This window comes from Thalassophryne amazonica, chromosome 17 (assembly GCF_902500255.1).
Source record: "Thalassophryne amazonica chromosome 17, fThaAma1.1, whole genome shotgun sequence".
NCBI lineage: Eukaryota > Metazoa > Chordata > Actinopteri > Batrachoidiformes > Batrachoididae > Thalassophryne > Thalassophryne amazonica.
The window spans coordinates 16446114-16472636 of NC_047119.1; the positions used below are offsets into that span (position 1 = coordinate 16446114).

The 26523-nt window shown below is 46.1% G+C and overlaps 1 pseudogene; it reads left to right on the forward strand.

Annotated features, from left to right (window-relative positions):
• Nucleotides 1-24149, forward strand: part of LOC117529485 — an 80895-nt pseudogene extending 56746 nt beyond the window's left edge.
• The last annotated feature ends 2374 nt before the right edge of the window (nucleotides 24150-26523 follow it).

Below are 26523 nucleotides of genomic sequence, written 5' to 3' on the forward strand. Positions count from 1 at the left end.
GTTTATTAAGGGCTACAGTCAGGTTGTTGGCCCCCTGACAGCCCTGACCTCCACTAAAGTCCCCTTCACCTGGTCGGATCAGTGTGAAGCCACGTTTAAGGAGTTGAAACGTCGGTTCTCGTCTGCACCCGTTCTGGTACAGCCCAATCCCAATCGCCAGTTTGTTGTCGAAGTGGATGCCTCTGACTCAGGGATAGGAGCTGTGCTGTCCCAGAGCGGAGAGTCCGATAAGGTTCTCCGTCCTTGTGCCTATTTTTCCCGTAGGTTGACCCCGGCAGAGCGGAACTACGACGTCGGCAATCGGGAACTCCTAGCAGTGAAAAAGGCTCTTGAGGAGTGGAGACACCTGTTGGAGGGAGCATCGGTACCATTTACAGTTTTCACGGACCATCGGAACCTGGAGTACATCCGGACCGCGAAGTGTCTGAACCCCAGGCAAGCCCGCTGGTCACTGTTCTTCGGGCGTTTTGACTTCCGGATCACCTACCGCCCCGGGACCAAAAACCAGCGATCTGACACCCTGTCCCAGGTCCACGAAGAGGAAGTCAAGGTCGAGCTGTCAGATCCACCGGAACCCATCATCCCCGAGTCCACTATCGTGGCCGCCCTCACCTGGGACGTGGAGAAGACCGTCCGGGAGGCCCTGGCACAGAACCCGGACCCGGGGACCGGCCCAAAGAACAGACTTTACGTCCCACCAGAAGCCAGAGCTGCAGTCCTGGACTTCTGTCACGGATCCAGGTTCTCCTGTCATCCTGGGGTGCGAAGAACCATGGCAGTGGTCCGGCAGCGCTTCTGGTGGGCGTCTATGGAAGCCGACATCCGGGAGTACGTCCAGGCCAGCACCACCTGCGCCAGGGGAAAGACAGACCACCAACGGGCACAGGGACTCCTCCAGCCGTTACCTGTGCCCCACCGCCATCCCAGGGCATGACCACCATCCTCACGATAGTGGACCAGTTCTCCAAGGCGGTCCACCACGTCATACGTCTGCATGGGATTCCATCTGACGTCGTCTCTGACCGTGGTCCCCAGTTCTCCTCGCAAGTCTGGAGGAGTTTCTGTAGGGAACTGGGGGCCACCGTGAGCCTCTCGTCCGGGTACCATCCCCAGACTAACGGACAGGTAGAGCGGGCCAACCAGGAATTGGAACAGGCCCTTCGCTGCATGACCTCAGCACACCCGACGGCCTGGAGCAACTATCTGGCCTGGCTCGAGTGCGCACACATCAGCCAGGTTTCATCTGCCACCGGCCTCTCCACGTTTGAAGTATGTTTGGGGCCCTCGGTCCAGGCCCATCTGAGGAGGTGCTGTGGGGTGTGGCGCTCTGCCCGCTCTGCCCTGCTCAAAGCGCGGACGAGGGCCAAGGCCCATGCAGACCGCCGGCGATCCCCGGCCCCTGCATACCAGCCCGGGCAGGAGGTTTGGCTGTCGACGAAGGACATTCCATTGCAGATGGAGTCGCAAAAACTAAAAGACCAGTACATCGGCCCCTTCTCCATCCTCAAGGTCCTCAGCCCGGCCGCAGTGAAACTGAAGCTGCCAGCTTCACTGCGGATTCACCCAGTTTTCAACGTCTCCCGGATCAAGCCTTACCACACCTCTTCCCTCTGCACTCCCAGACCGGCGCCGCCTCCTGTCCGGATCATCGACGGGGAGCCGGCCTGGACGGTGCGTAGGCTCCTGGACATCCGTCATCAGGGCCGGGGTTTCCAGTATCTGGTGGACTGGGAGGGTTATGGACCCGAAGAACGCTCCTGGGTGAAGAGGAGCTTCATCCTGGACCCGGCCCTCCTGGCCGACTTCTACACCCGTCACCCGGACAAGCCTGGTCGGGCGCCAGGAGGCGCCCATTGAGGGAGGGGTCCTGTTGTGTGGGCCGCTGAAGAGGAGGTACTGCTGGCCCACCACCAGAGGGTGCTCTGCCTGAAATGCGGGCTTCAGGCACGAGAGGGCGCCGGAGCAACCGGGAGTGACAGCTGTCACTCATCAACAAGCACCAGCTGTCACTCATCATCATCAACCACATCTCCAAAAAAGCCGGGCAGCATCTTCACCTCACTGCCGAGAAATCATCTACCAATCAGGTAAACACTCAGCCGTGGTTTTGTGCCATACAACTTTCTGAACATTTGCAGGTGTACCTGTTTGACTGGTCAGCAGCTGGAAGCTGGGAGGAAATGACGTCTTCGCGTCTCGGATAAGTAGTCCTTCAGGCGCTGCACGTTTTTGTTCCTGTATGACTGTGCTTGAGAGGTGGAGGTGTTTCCCACCCTTTCTGACTGTTTGCTGGGTGTTCACGCACCCACCATCACCTCTCTGTTCTTCCTGCCAACAGTACCCGATCTGACAGCCGGAGGCAGTGGCCACCTGGGGACCCAGCGCTTGGTGGCTCCGGGGTGCATCAGATGCGGTGGCAGTGGAAAGCGTGTGGGATCCGACTCTTTTCTGGACGGGCATCTTCTATCCTCGAGCCTGCCCACACGTCACCGTGACTTATTGACTGTTGATCTCAATTGTGTTGTCTGTTGCTCTGTTGTGCACATTCACAACATTAAATTGTTATATTTTGTCTTATTCCATTGTCCGTTCATTTGCGCCCCCTGTTGTGGGTCCGTGTCCCTACACTTTCACAACACCAAATTCATCTAAGAAATCAGAATATGGGCCAGGGGGCCTATAAACAGTGACAAAATAACATAGCTGAGCTCCAGTTTTATGACCCTAACAGTACTTAGCCTCAACGGCATAACAGAGAGTCAGATGCTCAAAGGAATTATATTTGTGACCCCAACAGCTAATAAAGAGAACCTAGATTTGTAAATAAAAGCCACACTCCCGCCTTGCTTCACACCACGAGACACATGACTAAATGTGTATGCTGGTGGACAGGCCTCATTCAGAGGAAGGAGAGTTGTGGGTTTGAGCCAGGTTTCACACAAGCCAATCCTATCTAAATGATGATCCATGATTAAATCATTAATCAACAATGATTTCGAGGACAGTGATCTGATGTTCAGGAGACCCAGGGTAAGGACCTCAGTGGGGATGACAGCCTCACTGTTCGGAACCCGGCGAAGCAAGCCCAGGTTCTGAGAGCGCCACTGCCGCACATCAATCTGGCGAAGACGTGGACGTCCGGGCCGACAGTCCTCAGAGCTGACCAGTGGCACCACACAGGTTTTAACCGGATCCACAAGGCGCCAGGGCAGCACAGATCCTGCCAGAATTCTGTGCACAGCTCGTCTAGAAGCCAAACAGCAGGCCAAACAGAGCTTCAGCTTCACCAGACGTCCACTTCGTCTCCCGCGGCGATGACTGCGCTTTCGGCCGAAAGGCAACGCAGGAGCATGGCACAGAAAAGCCGGCACCTCCGATAAAAATGGGGGCGGAAAGTTCCGTCCACCCGCCGATAACCACACCGCACCACGAACCAGGGGCTGGAGATCCAGCAGAGTTTGGTGATCATACACCCGCAATGCCTCTGACTCAAAAACAGCATAAATTAAAAACAATAAAATAACAAAGAGACTGGAGATAATCATTTGATGATAATCTCAATCAAAAGTGCCTTAATCACTCATTATATTTTAGCTTATGAAAAGTCACTTCTAATAGGACTTTGACCTTGAAAATGTTTTCCAAGGTAATGATTTGTGGAATTGGAAACTAGTGTTGGTGGAGGTTTACTCTCTATGAGCACAGTGCTCTAGTTATTATTATTATTATTATTATTATCATCAGTACCATTATTATTATTATTAGCTGTGAGCCACTGATGAAAAAAAATCAAATGCTGCATGTTATAGTAACAAAAATTGTAGGTTGCCTAAACATTTGCACAGTACTGTTCAGTACTGTACATGTATATACAAAGATGTGTGTGCGTGCGCATGTGTATGTGTGTTGGTGCAACACCGTTTCACCAGATTGTTCCTCATATCGAGGATGTTAAGCAGCAAAATATTTTTAAAGAGGCCTGATGGTACTGAAAATAATTAGAAAATCATTATTGTGTGTGTGTGTGTGTGTGTGTGTGTGTGTGTGTGTGTGTGTGTGTGTGTGTGTGTGTGTGTGTGTTTGACTAGAAGTTGCAGAAGTGAGACTGAGAAATAAGATTTACTGTATAATAAGCACTCATAAGCTTGAGGTTGTTCGGGAACTCTCTCATACCTCATTAAACTGTCAGGGTGTTTGAACAATTATTGTAATTAGCAAAAATCATTAAAAAGTTGGATGTTTGAGCTGAGTGCTGACAGATGGATAAAGCCGTCTGCTTTAGCTGCATGAGCCTCAGAGGGACTCAGAGTCAAACTCTGAAGAGAAAATCTCATTCTTTGTTTTTAAAAGCAGATGATTTATTTAAGATGATCATTTAAGTGGTATTCCAGACGTAAGCTTGGCTTCATGTACGTCAGTGTTAACATTCAAATGTGTTTATTGATCCCTGTTGTGTTTGTGTTGTCACTGAACTGATGCAGAGAAGGACAGCAGTCTCCAGAACAGTGGCAGAGGATGTACGGATGTTGCTCCGGCAACGAGGTTTACCACATCCGACTGTGCGACAGCAAGTTCTTCGGAGAGTATAACGGCAAAAGCTTCACATACGCATCCTTTCATGCTCACAAAAAGTGAGTCGGCACGTAAGGCTCAAGCATCATCTTCACATTCTGACAAACTTTAATATATACCTAAATGTTTTGCAGAAAATTGTTTTTTTTTTTTTTTTTGCATAGATCTGTTTATTCTGTTAACAGAATAGCTCACAAATGCATAAATTATTAAACTCTCTTCTTTTAACAAATGCTTTCAATGGTAAATGAACCAACTAATTAAAAAAAAAAACTTTTTCAACATGCTTAAAACTGAAAACAGTTGTTTCAGATAATTTTTCATTGTTTCAAACAAAGTGATAGTTTCTGAAAATGATTCAACATTTTTTAAATGCCTTGAATGCTAAAGAAGACACATAAACGGTAGCTCAAAAGCAACTGGACGCCTGGTTTCGGCTTCAAGACTTTTCACAACTCATCCAAGCGACTCCTTCAGTTTAAAATTTAAAGATTTTAGACTGAAGCATATTAATGAGTGACAAATGATCTTTTTTCTTCTAATTTTTCTCTTTTTTTCTAATTTGAATTTTTATCTATCTATATATCTATATATATATATAGATATAGATATATAGATATATATAGATATATATATAGATATAGATATAGATAGATAGATATAGATAGATAGATAGATATAGATAGATAAATTCTCAACACGATAAACAGTTGTTTTATTCACTTAATCTCTAAATGAATTGTACTTGAGAAAATGATTCAGTGTTTTGAAAAGGCTTCAAATACTAAATGATACACAGTAAAATCACCAGTGTTAAATTAACACAGCCATATGCTACATATGGTTAATTTAACACTGTCAGTGTTAGTGAAACATGAAATATTTGCATCAGAAAAAGATAATGTTTTGAAATTTTGTAATTGCCGAACATACCGTTACTACAGAAAATTGCCCCCTCTTTAAAAACTCTTTGAACACTAAATTTAACAATCAGTTCCAAAAAAGTGGAAATGTTTTAAATACGCATAATGATAAACAAACTGTTGCTTCAGAAAATAATTCTGTAGTTCAAGATGCATGAACATGAATGCGTTGGAAACATTGAATGGGCAATGCCCCCTTTCGCCCAAAGAAGATTGTGGTTATGCCCCTGCCTCTGATATGATACTTCAGGTCTCGTATCAGCATCACATTTATGATATCCAGGTACGGCGTGTGTCTGATCGGTATAAAGAGGGAGGACAACAAGAGCATCCTGCTGAACCCCGGCCCTCACCACATCATGGCTGCTACCGACACCTGCTACTACATCAACATCACCAAGGAGGAGAACTCGGCCTTCATCTTCAACCAGGAGGAGAGGAAAGGCCGTGCTCCTGTGGGACTCTATGACGGCCCCTCTCAGCTTCCTGTGCACAGTATCATTGCGAGCATGGGTGAGGAAGGAGCACAGGGTGGCCATTACTGGTGATTTTACACAGATTCGGCAAGTGCTGGTTACTTTTCTGTGCTTCTTAAAGTCACATCTTCTGTACAGGGACTGTTGCCATGGATCTTCAGAATACAAGTCCACCTGATGTTTCAGGTAGTAAGCTCCTCCTGTCTACTGTGAACGGGACTGGTGGGCGCCGGCCGAGCATCGCTCCAGTTCAGGAGATCGCAGACTCCTCCTCCATCCTGCCATGTGATCTCCTTAGTGACCAGTCAGAAGATGACTCCATCTTCTCAGATGAGAAAGGCTGCTCTTCTACTGAGTGAGGAGTCTGTGTGTGTTGGTACAACACCGTTTCACCTGTTAAATGACCGTTGCATGCAGGTCTGGGAGGAGTCAGAAAGCATCCTGTGCAAGCAAAGTATGACACAAACAACAAAAATATATATGTTACTTGGCTCATGTTGAACATGGGCAGATTAAAGCATGGGCTTGCCTGGGCTATAATCTATGGGGCCCAATTCACATACGTAGCACACTTCTTATTAAAGAACACAAGATCACTTTTTTTACAGCCATAACAGCAAGATTAAAACTATGTTAGCAACTAAACCTCTGAATGCTCTGCTCATCTTTAACAAGTTTGTGTTATGATTAGGGTTGGGTATCGAGAACCGGTTCTTTTCAGGTATCCTTAACAAATGATTCGATCCATCGATATCAATAGTCTTTTTGCTTAACGATTCCCTTATCGGTCTTTCAGAGCGGCCGTTGTTTTTGAGGGTCTTTGTCGGGAAAATGATCATTTCTCTATGTTGATTACAGACCCTGCAGCGGGTCTGTAATCAACCGCGTCTGCAGCGCAACTCCACTTTGAAGCGTGAACCAATGAAGCAGTGCTTCCATCCACTGGCTTGTTGGTTCTTTGATTCACTGCTTTTCAGAAGCGGCAAGTCCGCTTCTTAACCCCTCTCAAAGCCATTAAAATATGTCAATTGTGAGTCACTTTTGTGTGGATTAAAGTCACTAACTGGGACTCTTGTCTTGTTGCAGTCAAGAAATGAGAATCGTCCTCTGTTCCGTTGGCACAGCTCCAAACGCTGCGCGGCTCTCTGCCAATACAGAGTCCGTGTTGTGTGTTGGGGGGGGCGTGGCTGGCTGTTTTGGTGTTCTTTTCTTTTCTTTGCTCTCCAGGTGGCATGAGGGCTGATTTGTCTCTGGAGAAAGTGCTGGCCGAAGAGTCCTCACCCTTATTAGCGTCATGTGGAACACCTGTGGCAGGGGCTCACGTGCGGCCTTGAAGACTTGCAGCTGAAGCAGATAATTGGAGATGGCGTTCTGCATATAAGTCATGTGTGATTTGAGCAGAACTGCCGGGAACTCGACCTTGTGACGTTCGTTTGTGAGACGCTGAGGACCGCGCCTGGGTTTGACATATCGAGCCCGTGAAGCAGGGAAGGGTGAGGACACATGCTGTCAGCACACGCTAAAGGTAATTAAGTGATTAAGTAATTGTTGATAGTATCTTGGTGTTTTGTTACACAGTAAACTGAGATTGTGAAGAGAATTGTGTAGCTTGCTTCTCACTGCGGTGGCTTGTTGGATAAGTGATCCTCCACTTGTTGTGAGAGGCTGCTCATTTGTATAAAGTTAAAGAGAAACATTGACCTGAGTGTGTTGCTGATAGCGTGTGTTATACGAAAGATAGAGTTATATCTGCTGACTCACCTCACCTTCTCTTTGCTCCACAGAGAATCGGTTCGTCGTGTCCACCTGGGGGGTGTTTGGCGGTGGTAGTGAGTCCAGGAGCGCCGGGCTTTAATCCTTGCGGGCGCTGGAGAACGTGCCACTTATCACTCCACCAGAGGGACGCTTTTTTATGTTTTACATTTGTAAGCACAGGTGAAAAATAAATTGTTTCTGTTGGGAACCGCCTTCTGGTTATTTTTACCGCTGGGTTCTGTCAGACGCAGGTCCGCTCCTCAACCCGCGTCGACACATAACAGTCTGGTCGGAATTAATAACTTCAAAACAAATTGCCGCTTTAAATAAAATGACACCTCTTTACAAACGTTGTAATACAGACAAGAAATTACAATAGACGAAAACATTTTTTTCCCAAAATGAGACGTCCTACATTTTTTATGAATTACATCCTAACGTGCAGCACAGCCAGCTGCAAGAGCTCAGCTCAGATATATGGAAAGCCATTCATGCCAATAATGTCTGAAAGGAAATGCTTTTGACAAAAACTACAGATTTTGTTTGTCTATTCATATACAGAGATCAAGGAGCCACCATGTAGAGTTTATTATGTCCAGAGTTTAAGGATCCAGTGACCAGTTTCATATTTATTTACTTTAAGACTCAAAAAAATGTTGTTGACATCGAAAACCTGTGATGCCTACTTTTAGTACACAGAAAATTCACAAAAGGTATCGATAAGGGAATCGATAAGGAATCGGATCGATAAGCGGAATCAATAATAGTACCAATATCGATAAAATCTTATCAATACCCATCCCTAGTTATGATAGAAATCCCTAGTATGGCTCTAAATGAACTCGAACCACATTTTTTTCTCATTTTAGTGTAAAGATGAATGCACTCATGCATGTTATGATTATTTACAACATGTATTTGCTGACAGTATCAGTAAACTGTTAAATTTCCGTAAGAATTCTACTTATCACACAACTGAACCTGAATGCAGCAAGGATTCATCTCTGCAGAAATTTAAATGAGTGGCTGGAAATCTGTCACTCACCACTCAAAGTACCACTCTTCATTCCTCCAGGTTGAGCTCGTCGGCTTCTCGTCAGTCAGCTTGATGGACTCCACACAAGTCACGAAGGCAGTACACCACAAGAATGAATCAGAAAGACTAATCCACTGTAACATCTTTAAAAGCAAATTAGCAGATAATTTTATTAATAGCAGAGTCTTATACTTCTCTACCATTCCCAGGAATTTGACCTGGATGTGTTTTGTTGTGAGTAACTAACTGTTCATGCTTTTCTGCACAAAAAAGTGGCATTCATACTTATTTGGATTTGTTGCCAGGTATGTGAAAGGCTACCCCCCTAACTCTCCGTACATTGGGAGCTCGCCCACTTTGTGCCATCTGTTGGCTGAGAAAGCTCCGTTTTGCTGCCTGCGCCTGGACCAGGTGGGCAGTCAGTCCGCTGTAACTTTGTCACTCAACTCCTTGCTGCTATCTGTCACATCCCTTCCTCGCTCCATCTGTCCTTTACGTCATTTAAGAAAAATACACACATCATAAGTACGTGTTTGGTTGCTTCTTGTGCAGGGTTGCAGGCACAACATTTTTGAAGATGCGAAGGCGTATGGTTTTAAGAACAAACTGATCATCGTGTCTGCTGAAACCGCAGGGAATGGCCTCTATAACTTCATTGTGCCTCTCAGAGCCTATTACAGACCCAGGAAAGAACTCAACCCTATTGTCTTGCTGCTTGATAACCCGTGAGTTTGCCTGAACACTTTCCCCTCCTTCCTTCTTAAATCTGACATTTCTCCATTTCACACTGGGAAATATCAAATATGCTAAAAGCCCATGACAGCCTGACTCATAGGACACGGCTGCGGAGGTGGGCCTCCATTGTTGGTCCTGATGTGAGGGTTCCGCTGCTGCTGCTGCTGCTCACATGATGGTGTGTTTTGAGCGACAAAGAAAATTAAAAACCACTTCGCTCAGTAGCGCCAGACAGTAACCATAGCAACTTGCTTTGCCTTGAACCTCAATAATATATAAATTGCTGAAAGGGGAGGAAAAGATGGAGAACATGGTTTCTTTTGGAGCTCGCCAAGGCAGTTTTCATCCGCAGCCCTGATGTGCCCCCCGTCAACCCCCATATTGTACGCCATCGAGGCTGTCATAGAAAGATAACAATAACCTCTTTCTCTCTCGCTCGCTCTCTCCTGATCTCTCTCCATTGCTCGCCGTCGCAAGCTCAAAAACACACGCCCACGCGCTTGGATGTGGACGACAGCAGTGGGCATCGAGTCAGCAGGAGAGATGTGTGTCTGTCGGCGCTGGTGATTAAGGACAGGCACTTATAAAACAGCTAAATCTGTCTGAGTGCAATCATGTCTCAGCTTCCAGACAAACTAAACAGGCACTTTGGCAAAGAGAATCCTGTTGCTGCAGCAGTGGTGCACATTATCACATGCACCATCCGATTTCTGGATCTGTTGCACATTGCCACATTACAATGAGGATGACATCGTAGTGCCACATCAGTCTCCACAATCATTTGGTTTTGAATTAGAGGACTAGTGACTGGAGTGTCACTGACTCCAACTGTCTGACTCTATTAGTTCTGTCCTTGTTTATGCTGAATAAGCAGATAATTTTGTTATACCTTGATACATTTTTTTTTAAAACTTTGACAGAGAGGGGTTTGCATTTTTGAGAGATATATGTCACATGGCATCATTAAATGTGCAATGTGAGCTCTACTGTAGCAGCGCCTCAATGTATAGAGATCAGTGAGTAATGCGGGTAGGAGGCATCAGATATTTGGAACCTGGGCTTCTGAGAAGGTAATCTATATTATAATAGCCAAGCGGCCTCTGTATGCATGGCTTCAATTCTGCCGAAAGCAGGGAGAGCTAACATTTGCTGTTTGGTATGCTTATGTATTTTGGGTCAAGGATGAACATTGCAAAAACGGAAAGTTGATAGGACAAATATTCTTTGAGAAATTTGCGATTTTAGCTAACCATCAAACAATGGACATTGTGCTGCAATGCACCATGGGAGTTCGCGGTTTGGGGGTTTTAAATGTTGTTATTGTGGTTCATGTTAGTTTAACAGTGTTGTTAGTGTTATTGATTTATTATGTTTTTGTAGTTCAATTGGTTTAGTCAGTTCAGTTAAGTGTTATGTTGCTGTTACCATGAGTGACTTAAGTGTCATGCTCCCGTTACCATAAGTGAAAACTGTCGTGCTTTTAATGTCTTCCGCCACAGTCCCTGTTTGTCAATTTAAAAACACCTGCTTACAGCAGAAGGCAGAAAAGGCAAAAAGGTGTGTGTGTGTGTGTGTGTGTGTGTGTACAATCATGTACAAACTGTGGAGACCTGACATTTGCCGTTTGGTATGTTTATATATTTTGGGTCAAAGATGAACGGTGCCCAAACTAAACGTTGATACGATTAGTATTTTTAGAGAAACTACATATATTAGCTAACAACACTGAAAAACGGACATTGATATTTACATTCTGGACTCACACGTCAATCCAGCAGGGGCCGGTCAATCATCTATATATTAAACGCGTGAGTGCGTGATTTTATTTAGTAAGTTCAATGTAGGTACATTATATAATTGTAAATACATTAAAAATACATGGATGACACAAGAAAGTGAAAATACTTATTGTGGTCTATTTAAAAATCAAATGACAAAATAGAAGTAAAAATAAATTAATAATAATAATGATGATGATAATAATCGTGTGTATATTACGTATAACAAGAACCAAAGTAATTTCTAAATACATTAAGACAGTAAATTAACATTAAAAAATTACATAAGTGTCTGTGTGTCTTTCTGGTCAATGTATACATGATATATTGACAAAGACTTTGTTTATCAAGGTGAAACTTGGTACACCAGGTGACCTCAGTAAGACATCAGAGAAGTTCAGCGTTGGCACATTTTCATTGTAACTGTAGCCACCAGGGGCCAGACACTCTGAAATTTTGTGTACCCTATAGTGACAAAGAGTTCATGTGTAAGTTGCAGCTTGATTCACACAGTCACCCCATTAAGACATATACGAAATTGGGCACATTTCTTGTGTAACGGTGGCCACCAGGTGGCCAGTGTCTGAAATGTATTCACGATAACGCCACAAAAACTTTGTGGATTGTGAGGCAAATTGCTAAACAAGGTTACTTTGCTGAGAACTCTGTGTTTGGGCTTTTTTATTCTAAATGTAGTCAACGGGGTGGGCCAATCTCAGAAACATTTTCTATGCTATATCTTGATAAAGACTGTATTAATATTTGTATTCATGTTTCAATTGTAATTTTGGCCACGGGGCATAGTCTCTGAAACCTAGGGTATGTGAGAGCTTGGCAAGATCTTCATGGATTGTGATCAGACTTGCTACTGTAGACTAGACCTTGCACATGGCCGAAGTTAGCTTTAAGCTTTACTTTATTTAATTAAATCAGTTAGTTTGTTTTATTTTTTGAATTGTAATTGTTCTTATGAGTGCAAAATTTTGTTTTATTTTTCTGTGGTGATGTTTTTATTATGTAAAGATCTTTGTAAATTTTGCCTACTTGAAAATGCTATAAATTATTATTGTTATCATTATTATTATCATTATTAGTAGTAGTATTAGTAGTAAATATTCCGTTTTAAAGATAAAGTGTGCGTTGGGGATCTTGATTTATTGTTTAGCAATCTTTATCACAATTCATTTTATTATTAGATGGTTTTATTTATTTTTGCGACATCTTTGGTTTATATTTTTAAATATTGTCATATGTAAAAAGAATTGCACATTCCAGTCAGTGCTTCAAATTACAAATGTAAGCAGCTGCAAAAGATTACTTTTCATAAGATCTTGCAGAGTTCAGTGATTGCATTACAAAGTAAAATATATTATGTGTAACTTTGACATGTTTTTATTTTATTTTATAAATTTAGGCCTGATAACCACTTTTTGGAGGCCATCTGCTGCTTTCCGATGGTCTACTATATGGCCGGGACGATAGACAAGTAAGTCTGTGATAGAACTGCTTGTTTTTCTTCGTAATTTCATCATACGTAACATCTAAAATCAAATAATTAGGAGAGCTTTTGTGTTTCTCAGATTTAATTAAGAGTACATTACGTTCTGGGTAAGTGGGAACCTCCAGCTGTTGGACTGTGCTGCTGTTCTTCTCACTGTTGTGTTTGTATTGTGATGCAGTCTGGACAGCCTGCTGCAGTGTGGAATTATCTACGCTGATAATTTGGTTGTGGTGGATAAAGAGAGTACAATGAGTGCTAAGGAGGACTACATGGCTGATGCCAAAACGATTGTCAATGTACAGACAATGTTCAGGTACTTCATCATGTTGTTTTAATAATCATGCTAAACATTTTTTTAAACTAGGCAATAGTACCCATAGGCACAGAGACAGAAAGGGCTACAGCAGTCTGACATTTGACCCCGGTGATCTTGACATTTATCCAAATGATTGACCTTTGGCTAACCTTGCATTTCTGTAATTCGCCTAAGTGTGTGCCACCTTTGAGCCAAATCAGGTTGAAAAGCAAATTCTTTCAAGTTTGCCAAAAGTAATTCATTAAGGAGAATTTTGGGGTCAACATTCATTGACGTACCGAGTTTGGTGGAAATCATCAGAAGGGCCTTTAACAAAGCAAACGCCTTAAGGGCAGTTCTTCTTAAGGGCAAGCAGTAGTGGAACAAACAAACACACAAACAAACATTTCTTAGATCATAATGTGATTTGGTACCAATCTGTGATGTTTAATCTCTTTTGTCCCCAGATTATTTCCAAGTCTCAGTATCATCACAGAGCTGACTCACCCGTCCAACATGAGGTTCATGCAGTTCAGAGCGAAGGACTGCTATTCACTGGCTCTGTCCAAGCTGGAGAAGGTGACACACAAAAACAGAAAGGAATTACGTATGAAGAGAGATGGTGATGTTTGTTTGTATGTGTGTGCATGTGTGTGTGAGACTACTTTTGGCGATGCCATTCTGAGCTGTGCACTCAGAAATATTATCCATCAGTCCTTTGCTGTGTGTGTTCTTTTGTGCAGAAAGAACGTGATAAGGGCTCAAACTTGGCCTTCATGTTTCGCCTCCCGTTCGCCGCAGGCCGAGTGTTTAGTATCAGCATGTTGGACACTCTGCTCTACCAGGTTTGGCACAAATTTCCGATTTGTTTGCTTGAGTGAAAGCTTCTGTGACATCTGCCATTATGAAGCAACAGCGCCCCCTTGTGTTGATTCCATGATACAAGCCTCCTGTGTTTTTTTTTTTTCTGACAGTCTTTTGTGAAGGATTACATGATCCTGATTGCAAGGTTGCTGCTGGGATTGGACACTACTCCAGGATCAGGATACCTCTGTGCTGTGAGTGATGACAAAAATTAATTTTTTTTTTACTTCATATGCAGTGGATACTATATACAGTGGAGTAAAAAAGTATTTAGTCAGTCCCTGATTGTGCAAGTTCTCCTACTTAGAAAGATGAGAGAGGTGTGTACTTTTCATCATAGGTACACTTCAATTATGAGAGACAACATGAGAAAAAATTCCAGGAAATCACATTGTATGATTTTTAAAGAATTTTTTTGTAAATTATGGTGGAAAATAAGTATTTGATCAATAACAAAAGTTCAGCTCAATACTTTGTAACATAATCTTTGTTGGCAATGACAGAGGTCAAATGTTTCCTGTAAGTCCAGGTTTGCACACACTGTAGCTGGTATTTTGGCCCATTCCTCCATGCAGATCTCCTCTAGAGCAGTGATGTTTTGGGGCTGTCGCTGGGCAACACGGACTTTCAAATCCCTCCACAAATTTTCTATGGGGTTGAGGTCTGGAGACTGGCCTGGCCACTCCAGGGCCTTGAAATGCTTTTTATGGAGCCACTCCGTTGCCCGAGCGGTGTGTTTGGGATCATTGACATGCTGGAAGACCCAGCCATGTTGCATCTTCAATGCTCTCACTGATGGAAGGAGGTTTTGACTTATAATCTCATGATACATGGCCCCATTCATTCTTCCCTTAACACGGATCAGTCGTCCTGTCCCCTTTGCAGAAAAACAGTCCCAAAGCATGATGTTTCCACCCCCATGCTTCACAGTAGATATGGTGTTCTTGGAATACAACTCAGCATTCTTCTTGAGTTGAGTTTTTACCAAAATGTTCTATTTTGGTTTCATCTGACCACATGATATTCTCCCAATCCTCTTCTGGATTATCCATATGCTCTCTGGCAAACTTCAGACTGGCCTGGACTGACTTAAGCAGGGGGACACGCCTGGCACTGCAGGATTTGAGTCCCTCTCTGCGTAGAGTGTAGCCTTTGTTACTTTGGTCACAGCTCTCTGCAGGTCATTCATCAGGTCCCTCCGTGTAGTTCTAGGATTTTTATTCACCGTTCTCATGATCATTTTGACCCCACGGGATGACATCTTGCGTGGAGCCCCAGATCGAGGGAGATTATCAATGGTCTTGTATGTCTTCCATTTTCTTACAATTGCTCCCACAGTTGATTTATTCACACCAACCTGCTTGGCTATTGTAGATTCACTCTTCCCAGCCTGGTGCACAGCTACAATTTTCTTTGTGGTGTCCTTCGACAGCTAATTGGTCTTAGCCATGGTTGAGTTTGGAGTCTGACTGCTTGAGGCTGTTGACAGGTGTCTTTTATACAGATAACGAGTTCCAACAGGTGCCATTAATACAGGTAACAGGTGGAGGACAGAAGAGCTTCTTAAAGAAGAAGTTACAGGTCTGTGAGAGCCAGAAATCTTGCTTGTTTATGGGTGACCAAATACTTATTTTCCACCATAATTTACAAATAAATTCTTTAAAAATCCTGCAATGTGATTTCCTGGAATTTTTTTTGCTCATGTTGTCTCTCATAGTTGAAGTGTACTTATGCTGAAAATTACAGACCTCTCTCATCTTTCTAAGTCGGAGAGCTTGCACAATCAGGGACTGACTAAATACGTTTTTACTCCACCATATGCTACGTTCAGGATATGTTGTTAAGTCGGAAACCATGAGTTGCAACTCGGAGAAAATGATTTGAATGTGGTTGGGTTGGATTTCTTTCCTCTCAAACTCAGGTAGAAATTAATTTGACATCATAACAACTACAATCATGGTGTAGTCAAACATGACTGTAATATTATGAATGCTATGTAATTACTTTAATATTTACTTTGTATGTGATAAGTTTGCATTCTTTGCATATTAGAGAAGTTGACAGTACAAAGCTATCTGCAGTAATTGGTGGCACCAATGAGTCAAGGCTACAGTTACTAGAAATACACTCATCTGAGACATTTTCCACACTGCTCATCTAAAGCTAGCAGCGGAAATAACACGTATATGTTCCTTCTAAAGACAGTAATAAAGCAAATATATGTTACTGCGGGCATCCATATTGTTTTCCCAGTTGATCAAGAGAATGTGTTGGGAAGGTGTCGTAGCACGGACCCACAACAGGGGGCGCAAATGAACGGACAATGAATAAGCCAAAAAGGTAACAATTTAATGTTGCGATAATACACAACGAAACGTACTGTAATCTGCACAGTCAATTTAACACCAGGTGACGTGTGGGCAGGCTCGAAGATAGAAGACCCCCGACAAGAGAGAAGCTGCGTCTCACACGGCTTCCACCACCAACGGTCTGAAGAACACCGGAGCCGCCAAGTCCCGAGTCCCCAGGTGGCCTCTGTCTTCGGCTGTCGACCCTGGTACTGCTGGCAGAAAGCAGAAATATGATGAGTGAGTGTGAGTCCGCACACTCAGTAAATCCACAGTTAACGAGGGAGGAAGCGCCTCCACCTCCAAGCACACACTCGTGCAGCTCCTGTTTGAGCACTTATCTGGGTGGGAGGTGTTGTGAAGCCGTCGCTGAACACCTCAAATGCCACCTCCACAGACGAGTCTCACCGACAGGAAAACGGCTGCAAAGAAGAGTTTAGACAGATACACAGTCTTAAGTTCACAGAGAAATTACCTTGGTAATGGTAGTCGATTTCTCGGCGGGGAGGTGGAGTTGCAGTCCGGCTTTTATGGTGGTGATGATGAACGAGTGACAGCTGGTGCAGAGGATGAGTGACAGCTGTCACTTCTTCTGGGTCTGGCGCCCTCTCGTGCTTGGAGCCCGCACTCCAAGCAGGGCGCCCTCTGGTGGTGGTGGGCCAGCAGTACCTCCTCTTCAGCGGCCCACACAACAGGACCCCCCCCTCAACGGGCGCCTCCTGGCGTCCGACCAGGCTTGTCCGGATGTCTTGCGTAGACTCGGCCAGAGGGCCGGGTCCAGGATGAAGCTCCTCTTCACCCAGGAGCGTTCTTCAGGTCCATACCCCTCCCAGTCCACCAGATATTGGAAACCCCGGCCCTTACGACGGACGTCCAGGAGCCTGCGGACTGTCCAGGCAGGCTCCCTGTCAATGAGCCGGGCAGGAGGCGGCGTAGGTCCCCGGAGTACAGAGTGCGGTGTGGTTTGAGACGGGAAACATGAAAAGACAGGGTGAATCCGCAGTGAAGCCGGGAGTTGAAGCTTCACTGCGGCCGGGTTGATGATCTTGAGGATCTTAAAGGGTCCAATGAATCTGTCTTTCAACTTTGGGGAGTCGACACACAAAGGGATGTCCTTGGTCGAGAGCCACACCTCCTGCCCGGGCTGGTATGTGGGGGCCGGGGACCGCCGGCGGTCCCGCATGGGCCTTGGCCCTCGTCCGGGCCTTTAAACAGGGCAGAGCGGGCGGCCCGCCACACCCGGCGGCACCTCCTGAAGTGGGCCTGGACCGAGGGCACACCGACCTCTCCCTCCACCAGCGGGAACAATGGGGGCTGGTACCCCAAACATGCCTCAAAAGGGGAGAGGCCGGTAGCAGATGAAACTTGGCTGTTGTGGGCATACTCGATCCAGGCCAGATGGTGACTCCAGGCCGCCGGATGCGCGGAGGTGACACACCGAAGGGCCTGCTCCAACTCCTGGCCGTTGGTCTGGGGGTGGTACCCGGACGAGAGACTCACGGTGGCCCCCAGCTCCTTGCAGAAACTCTTCCACACCTGTGAAGAGAACTGGGGACCACGATCTGATACAACGTCCGATGGTATCCCATGCAGCCGCATGACGTGGTGGACCAGGAGGTCTGCCGTCTCCTGGGCCGTCGGGAGCTTCGGGAGGGCCACGAAGTGGGCCGCCTTGGAGAACCGGTCCATTATCGTGAGAATCACAGTGTTGCCCTGGGACGGCGGGAGGCCCGTGATGAATCCAGGGGCGATGAGGCACTGGCAGGGGTTGGAAGAGGCCCGTCGCCCCGATGGTCTGCCTTGCCCCTGGCGCAGATGGTACAGGCCTGGACGTAGTCCCGGACGTCGGTTTCCAGGGACGCCCACCAGAAGCGCTGCTGGACTACTGCCACGGTCCTACGCACTCCGGGATGACAGGATAGCTTGGACCCGTGACAGAAGTCCAATACGGCAGCTCTTGCCTCTGGTGGGACGTACAGTCGGTTCTTGGGGCCAGTCCCCGGGTCCGGGCTCCTTGTCAGGGCCTTCCGGACGGTCTTCTCCACGTCCCAGGTGAGGGTGGCCACGACAGTGGACTCGGGATGATGGTCTCGGTGGGTTCGACAGCCCCGCTTTGGCTTCTTCTTCGTGCACCCAGGACAATGCATCTGGTTTTTGGTTCTTGGTCCCGGGGCGATACGTGATCTGGAAGTCAAAGCGCCCGAAGAACAGAGGCCAGCGGGCTTGCCTGGGGTTCAGCCGCTTGGCGGTCTGGATGTACTCCAGGTTCCGATGGTCCATGAAAACCGTGAAGGGCAACGATGCCCCCTCCAGCAGGTGTCTCCACTCTTCAAGAGCCTCCTTCACCGCAAGAAGTTCCCGATTGCCAACGGCATAGTTCCGTTCAGCGGGGGTCAACCTCCGGAATAAAAGGCACAAGGATGGAGAACCTTATCAGCCTCCACGCTCTGGGACAGCACGGCTCGTATCCCTGAGTCAGAGGCGTCCACTTCTACTATGTACTCTGGCGATCAGGATCAGGCCTGCACCAGAACTGGTGCAGTCGAGAACCGCGTTTCAACTCCTGGAACGCGGCTTCGCACTGATCCGACCAGGCGAAGGGGACCTTGGTGGAGGTCAGGGCAGTCAGGGGCTAACTACCTGACTGTAACCTTTAATGAACCTCCTGTAGAAATTTGCAAAGCCTAGGAACTGCTGTAGTTTCCTGCGGCTTGTTGGTTGGGGCCAATCTCTCACCGCCGCAACCTTAGCCGGATCAGGGGCGACGGAGTTGGAGGAGATGATGAACCCCAGGAAGGACAAAGAAGCGCGGTGGAACTCGCACTTCTCGCCCTTCACAAACAGCCGGTTCTCCAACAACCGCTGTAGGACCTGACGTACATGCTGGACATGGGTCTCAGGGTCCGGGGAAAAAGATGAGTATATCGTCCAGATATACGAGACGAACCGATGCAGGAAGTCCCGCAAGACATCATTTACCAAAGCTTGGAACGTCGCGGGGGCGTTAGTGGAGGCCGAACGGCATGACCAGGTACTCAAAATGACCTAACGGGGTGTTGAATGCCGTCTTCCATTCGTCTCCCTTCCGGATCCGAACCAAGTGGTACGCGTTCTAAGATCCATTTAGTGAAAATTTGGGCTGCATGCAGGGGCGTGAACACTGAATCCAACAGAGGTAACGGGTATCGGTTGCGAACCGTGATCTCGTTCAGCCCTCTGTAATCAATGCATGGACGGAGTCCGCCGTCTTTTTTACCCACAAAAAAGAAAACCAGCACCCATCGGGGAGGTGGAGTTCCGGATCAGCCCGGCAGCTAGGAGTCCCGGATGTAGGTCTCCATTGATTCGCGTTCCGGACGTGAGAGGTTGTACAACCTACTGGACGGGTACTCAGCGCCCGGGACCAAATCGATGGCACAATCATACGGTTGGTGCGGGGGAAGAGTGAGCGCCAGATCTTTGCTGAAACGTCAGCAAGATCATTGTACTCCTTTGGCACCGCCGATAGATTGGGGGGAACTTTGACCTCCTCATTAGCCGTAGTGCCGGGAGGGCCGAGGATCCTAAACACTCCCGGTGGCAGGTTTCGCTCCACTGCGTGACTACCCCAGACGGCCAATCTATCCGGGGATTGTGCTTCACCATCCATGGAAAGCCCAAAATCATTCGGGAGGTAGGTGTTACATGGAACACTATCTCCTCCCTGTGATTCCCAGACACAACCAAAGTCACTGGTTGTGTCTGATGTGTGATTAATGGAAGCAGGGTGCCATCTAGTGCTCGCACCCGCAATGGTGTTGGCAGAGCCACCAGAGGGAGCCCTACTTCCTTACCCATCTGCTGTCCAGCAGATTCCCTTCAGACCCCGTCTACCAGTGCTGGGGCGTGAAGGGTTAAATCCCCACAAAGGATTGTTACTGGGATTCGTGCAGATTTGCGGGGTTTTCCCGCGTGCGTGTTATGGCCCACCCTTAGCCCAGTTTCTAAGGATGGGCGTTGTAGTTTGAACCGTTTGGGGGCAGTCCCTCTGCATGTGCTCGCAAGAGCCGCAGACAAAACACTCCCCGCGGCCAGCCTCCTTTGTCTGATATTTGATCTTAATTTGGCCCTGCTCGGTCCCTAGCCTCCTCAGCAGGGGGAGCTGTAGCCACACGGAGCTCTCTGGCAGTGAAGCGTGGGGACGACGTCACCTTGTCGGAACCGGAAGGGGGAGGGACGGCTCGTGCCCGGTCACGCCCCCCGGCCTGCTCCCGACGATGCTCGTTTAAACGGTTGTCTAAGCGTATAACTAAATCGACAAGCCCGTCAAAATCCCGCGGTTCCTCCTTAGCCAGTAGGTGCTGCCTTAAGGACCGGGGACAGTCCATTTACAAGGCGGCGCGGAGCGCAACGTTATTTCCAGCCGGACCTCACCGCCGCGATGCGGAAGTCGACTGCATACTCGGCTGCGCTACGGCGGTCTCGCCTCTGTTGGGATGATCAAACACTTGTTTGAACTCCAGTACAAACCCAGTATAAGACGTTAGGAACCGTGGAATTCTTCTCCCCAAAGCGCCGTAGCCCATGCGCGTGCCTCTCCTCGAAGCGATTAATAACATAAGCCACCGGCTAGCGTCTGATGCGTACATGACAGGGCGCTGTGAAAAGACGAGCGAACACTGCATGAGGAAGTCCGCGCACGTCTCGACACAGCCCCCGTACGGTTCCGGAGGGCTTATGTATGCTTCAGGGGACGGTGGGGGGGTTCGTTGAACGACCAGTGGAACGTCTGATACAGGCCCAGGACCAGCCAGAGGAGTGGCTGCAGCAGCGCTCTGATCGCGCGCTTCCACCCTGGCGGTGAGAGCCTCCACCCTCCGATTAAGGAGGACACTCTGCTCGGTCACTAAATCGAACCGAGCCGTGAAGGCGGTTAAGATATGCTGCAGCTCACTCACGCCCTCCCGCTGACGCCTGCGCTCCTGGCTCTTCCATTGGCCGTTCAAGCTCGGGTTGATGCCCCTCGGAATCCATGACGATGGCCGAGAAATCCTGTTGGGAAGGTGTCGTAGCACGGACCCGCAACAGGGGGCGCAAATGAACGGACAATGAATAAGCCAAAAAGGTAACAATTTAATGTTGCGATAATACACAACGAAACGTACTGTAATCTGCACAGTCAATTTAACACCAGGTGACGTGTGGGCAGGCTCGAAGATAGAAGACCCCCGACGAGAGAAGCTGCGTCCCACACGGCTTCCACCACCAACGGTCTGAAGAACACCGGAGCCGCCAAGTCCCGAGTCCCCAGGTGGCCTCTGTCTTCGGCTGTCGACCCTGGTACTGCTGGCAGAAAGCAGAAATATGATGAGTGAGTGTGAGTCCGCACACTCAGTAAATCCACAGTTAACGAGGGAGGAAGCGCCTCCACCTCCAAGCACACACTCGTGCAGCTCCTGTTTGAGCACTTATCTGGGTGGTGTTGCGAAGCCGTCGCTGAACACCTCAAACGCCACCCCACAGACGAGTCTCACCGACAGGAAAACGGCTGCAAAGAAGAGTTTAGACAGATACACAGTCTTAAGTTCACAGAGAAATTACCTTGGTAATGGTAGTCGATTTCTCGGCGGGGAGGTGGAGTTGCAGTTGCAGTCCGGCTTTTATGGTGGTGATGATGAACGAGTGACAGCTGGTGCAGAGGATGAGTGACAGTTGTCACTTCTTCTGGGTCTGGCGCCCTCTCGTGCTTGGAGCCCGCACTCCAAGCAGGGCGCCCTCTGGTGGTGGGCCAGCAGTACCTCCTCTTCAGCGGCCCACACAACAGAATGCACGCTTTTTGGAACTTGGAAGTTCCCTGTGTGGTTTTTCCAAGAATTCTACTGTCTTGAATGCAGCAAAGAAAACTCAGCATACTCTGTGGCTTTTATGCATTAATTTCTTTATCCTGATAAATAAAAATAAAAAATTCAAGCTTTTCTGTATAACATGAAAAACAAATCTCTACAGCATGATGTAAATTAAATATCAATATCAAAGCCAAATAATGGCTTGCGTCAGTAATGGTACCCTTTAGTAAATACAACCCCAATTCCAATGAAGTTGGGACGTTGTGTAAAATGTAAATAAAACAGAATGCAATGATTTGCAAATCCTCTTCAACCTATATTCAATTGAATACACCACAAAGACAAGATATTTAATGTTCAAACTGATAAACTTTATTGTTTTTGTGCAAATATTTGCTTATTTTGAAATGGATGTCTGCAACACGTTTCAAAAAGCTGGGACAGGGCAACAAAAGACTGGGAAAGTTGATGAATGTTCAAAGAACACTTGTTTGGAAACAGGTGCATGTCATGATTGGGTATAATAGGAGCATCCTCAAAAGGCTCAGCCATTCACAATCAAAGATGGGGCGAGGATCAATAGTCCAACAGTTTAAGAAAATACCCTTGGGACTCTTAACAGGAATGTTGGGTTCAGAAAATGAATGAATGAATATGTCTTGGGGTTCTTTTACATTGGTCATTAAGAAGTAAAAACAGTATGGTACTGTACAATAAACTGGCCTGGAGTAGGCTGTTTTTTGGCTGTTGCATCACCACTGGCCAGTTCATGGTAGAGTGCAATGGGAGAAGGACATTGTTACAAGGAAACAGATCATGTCTAGACATGAATTTCACATTTGCCTACTGGCAAGCTGTACATTTGCCTACTGCCAAGCTGTAAGTGAGAATTCATATCTTATAAGAAAATCCTATTTTCTTCCACTACACCACATAACTGGTGATGCACCAGATAAAAGCTGCTCCATACATAGCCTCTCCGATCAAACAGAAACCTAAAAACTCCTATGGAGTTGGCACAGGTGTCTTGGTGGCTTCCCTCACAAAGCTTCTTCTTGCACGTCGATTCAATTTTTGAAAACTGCTTACTCCAGACAGATTTCCCACACAGTACCATGCTGTTAATTGTTGATGATGTATTCAGTGACTTCAGTTTGTGGATCCGTCCCCAAACTATATCTCTTGTTCCAGATGAAAGTAACTGAGGAAGATCTGTGGATTAGTACTTATGGCAGGCTGTTCCAAAAGCTCTGTTCCTCAAGTGCCGAAATCCCTATTGGCATCTACCGGACGGAATCTCACATTTTTTCCACATCTGAGGTAAATTAAATTAAGAATACAGTAATATGCATGTCATAGGGCGGTGTCCTCTCAGGTAACCTGCTGTATCTCCAGTCTCAGGTGTCAGTTAATGTTGACGACTGCGAGGACTCAAAGGACAAGGGGGAGGAGTCTCGCAGCAACGACCAAACAGACCACCCTCTGCTGAGGAAGAAGAGCATGCAGTGGGCGCGCCGTCTCAGTAAGAGAGCACAAGATGGCAAGGAATGAGCAGGGAGTCGAGCAAGGACCACGGACAGCGCATCGCTCAGCAGCGCATCAACCTGTACCGACGCTCCGAAAGGGAAGAGCTGTCCGAACTAGTCCGCAACCGCATGAAGCATCTGGGCCTGCCCACTTCGGGATATGGTGACATGCATCACTAACTTGTCTTGAGCTCAATCAGCCGAGTTAAAGAACTGTATTACGGTTTCTGTCATATGTCAATCACTAATTCCTGATTGTGTTTGACTGTTTGTGTTGCCGCAGAAGATCTAACCAATCTGACGGCCAGTGACGTCATGAACAGAGTGAATCTGGGCTACCTGCAAGGTGAGCGGTGTTCCACGATGATCCTCTGACGTCACTCTGACAGTTTACTGAATGAGGTGATGTTTGTGTTTCAGATGAGCAGAATGATCACCAGAACACGCTGTCCTATGTCCTGATTAACCCCTCGCCCGACACCCGGCTGGAGATCAATGACGTTGTGTAAGCACAGCTCCTTAGTGATTTTCTCAAACACTGCTCTGGTGCTTCAAATGCAACTGTGCTGAGCATAAAGTAAATGCATCATGTAACCAGTGGTACTATTTTATGATTCTGTACATTGAGACAGTTTTTCTATTTCCCGCTCACTCGTGGATGGAGTTGAACACCTATGAGAGATGAATTTATACTATGTGATTTATAACTCTGCTGTGGCAAGAATGTAGTGTAAATTTGGTTGAAATTAACACCAGAATCTTAACACTTTACGCCTTAATGCTGGAAATGTGACACTGACAAATTTGCTGTGTACCCTGTGCGCTCTGCACACTGAGATATACACATAAGGAATGTTTATGAGTGCAGTGGTAAGACTATTTGTATGAGTTGAAAGATGGAACATACCTTTCAGCGAAGTGTCAGCCGTGTGGAGTAATATGTTTCATCTTTTTCATCAAAAATATTCTTTCTATTCCAGGAATTGAAAATGTTCATTATTTGTTTTATATGACACTTCAGTAGATCTGCATCATTTGATATTCGACTTAAGATTAGACATGCGTTTCTTGACTAGTCGACCAATGAAAAACATTAGTTGAATAGTCGTGTACATCAGTCATCGACTAGTCGGCGATTAAATTTGACATTGAATGAATTAAGCAATTTTGAATGTTCATGGTGAAACTCAAATGTGACATTTATTTTAATAAATCTAAGAACAAAATCACAAATACAAAAAACAGCATTAGCATTAAGACAATACTGGGTCACCCCCACCCCATATTATTTTGTCAGTATTATAATTGTATTGGGACCTCTCTGAGCCCCTGTCAATCATGGGCCCCTAGAATTCTCCCCTTTTCGGCACCCCTGGCAAAAGTTCATACACTTTCTTCACTGAGTGGGGTTGTGGCAGCTCCAGTAGGTCTGTTCTTTTGAGGGTTAAATGAACTTAATAAATGGCTTTTGACTATTCGACTAATAAAAAAATACTTGACTAATCGGATGTTACCTAGTCGCAGTTGACTATTACGACTAGTCGTCCCATCCCTAGTGTGGAGCAGACCTCTGCTTCTTCAATCCAGTGAAAAATTATGACAAGAACTTGTCCGGTTCTTCATCTGACAGCTGCTGAAGATGTCCCAGCAAACACTGCGGCTGCTGGAGTTACGTTCCTTGTATCATGGAAGCATTTTTTTTTTTTTTTTAGGAGGAGCTAATGGAGTTGTGCAATAGTATGAAATGAATGGGACAAAAATGCACGCTAGTGACGTCGCCCATGCAATGAGACTAGTAATGTCTCACGACATAGACTCCACCAATCAAATGACAAGGATCTGTTTAGGTGTCATATAAAAGCTTATGAATACTTATTGTCAACAGAGAGTGAACTTTAACAGACTACATGTAGTTGACTAAGTGTTGTTGTTTCTTTTACTATTACATCTTAATATAATGACTTATTTGTGACTTCATTATGAAGCAGTTATATTAATTGATCAGAAATATTTTACTAATTAATATGAGGTTTGTTCACATCTCTAACCTCATTGGTAGTGGATACATTATGGTAAACATGGCTTTTGGGGCTATGTTTTGCTTGACCTTGACCTGTGACCAATCTGTTCGGAAAGTTAATCACTGGGAGACAAAAACTTGAGTCTCTCTCTCTCTCTCTCTATCACACACAGACACAACAATTAGAATATCCTGGTCACATGGCAGCAGGCAGCGTAAACAGGCACTTTTTGCCTGCACAAAAGACTAATGGCTGTCCACACTTGTTCTCAGCTTTTATCTGATTTCTGATTTTCTTACCAAAAGGGTTGTCATAAATTGATACAGTGCTATTCAAGTCCAGACTTAAGACGCACTTATTTTCCCTTTCATATGGCTAGCATACTGGTACAGTTTTGTTTTACGCTTTTTACTCTTTTAATTAATTTTATTAGTAATTGGAGCGGGCCGCGGCCTCAACTTTACCTGAATTCTGGGTCTTTTAGTTAAGTTTAGGGCTAGCGGCCGGCGATCACCTTAGTATTCCTTCTGTTTTCTTGCTGTTTAATGCTGGCAAATTTACGGTATTTTTGTCTTTCTGATGCCTGATTCTGTTTTTTCTCTCTGTTTAAGGTGCAGCTCCATCCAGAGATGGGAGTTGTATTTGTGTTGGCAACCCTCCTGTCCTGTGCGCCAATAGCATTTCTTGTATATTCGTCCGTGAATTGTTCTGTGAACTGTTGTGTAATTTATGTTTGTAGCATGGCCCAAGCAGAGGGTCACCCCTTTGAGTCTGGTCTGCTTGAGGTTTCTTCCTCAGAGGGAGTTTTTCCTTACCACTGTTGCTCTGGGGGTTGGTAAGGTTAGACCTTACCTGTGTGAAGCGCCTT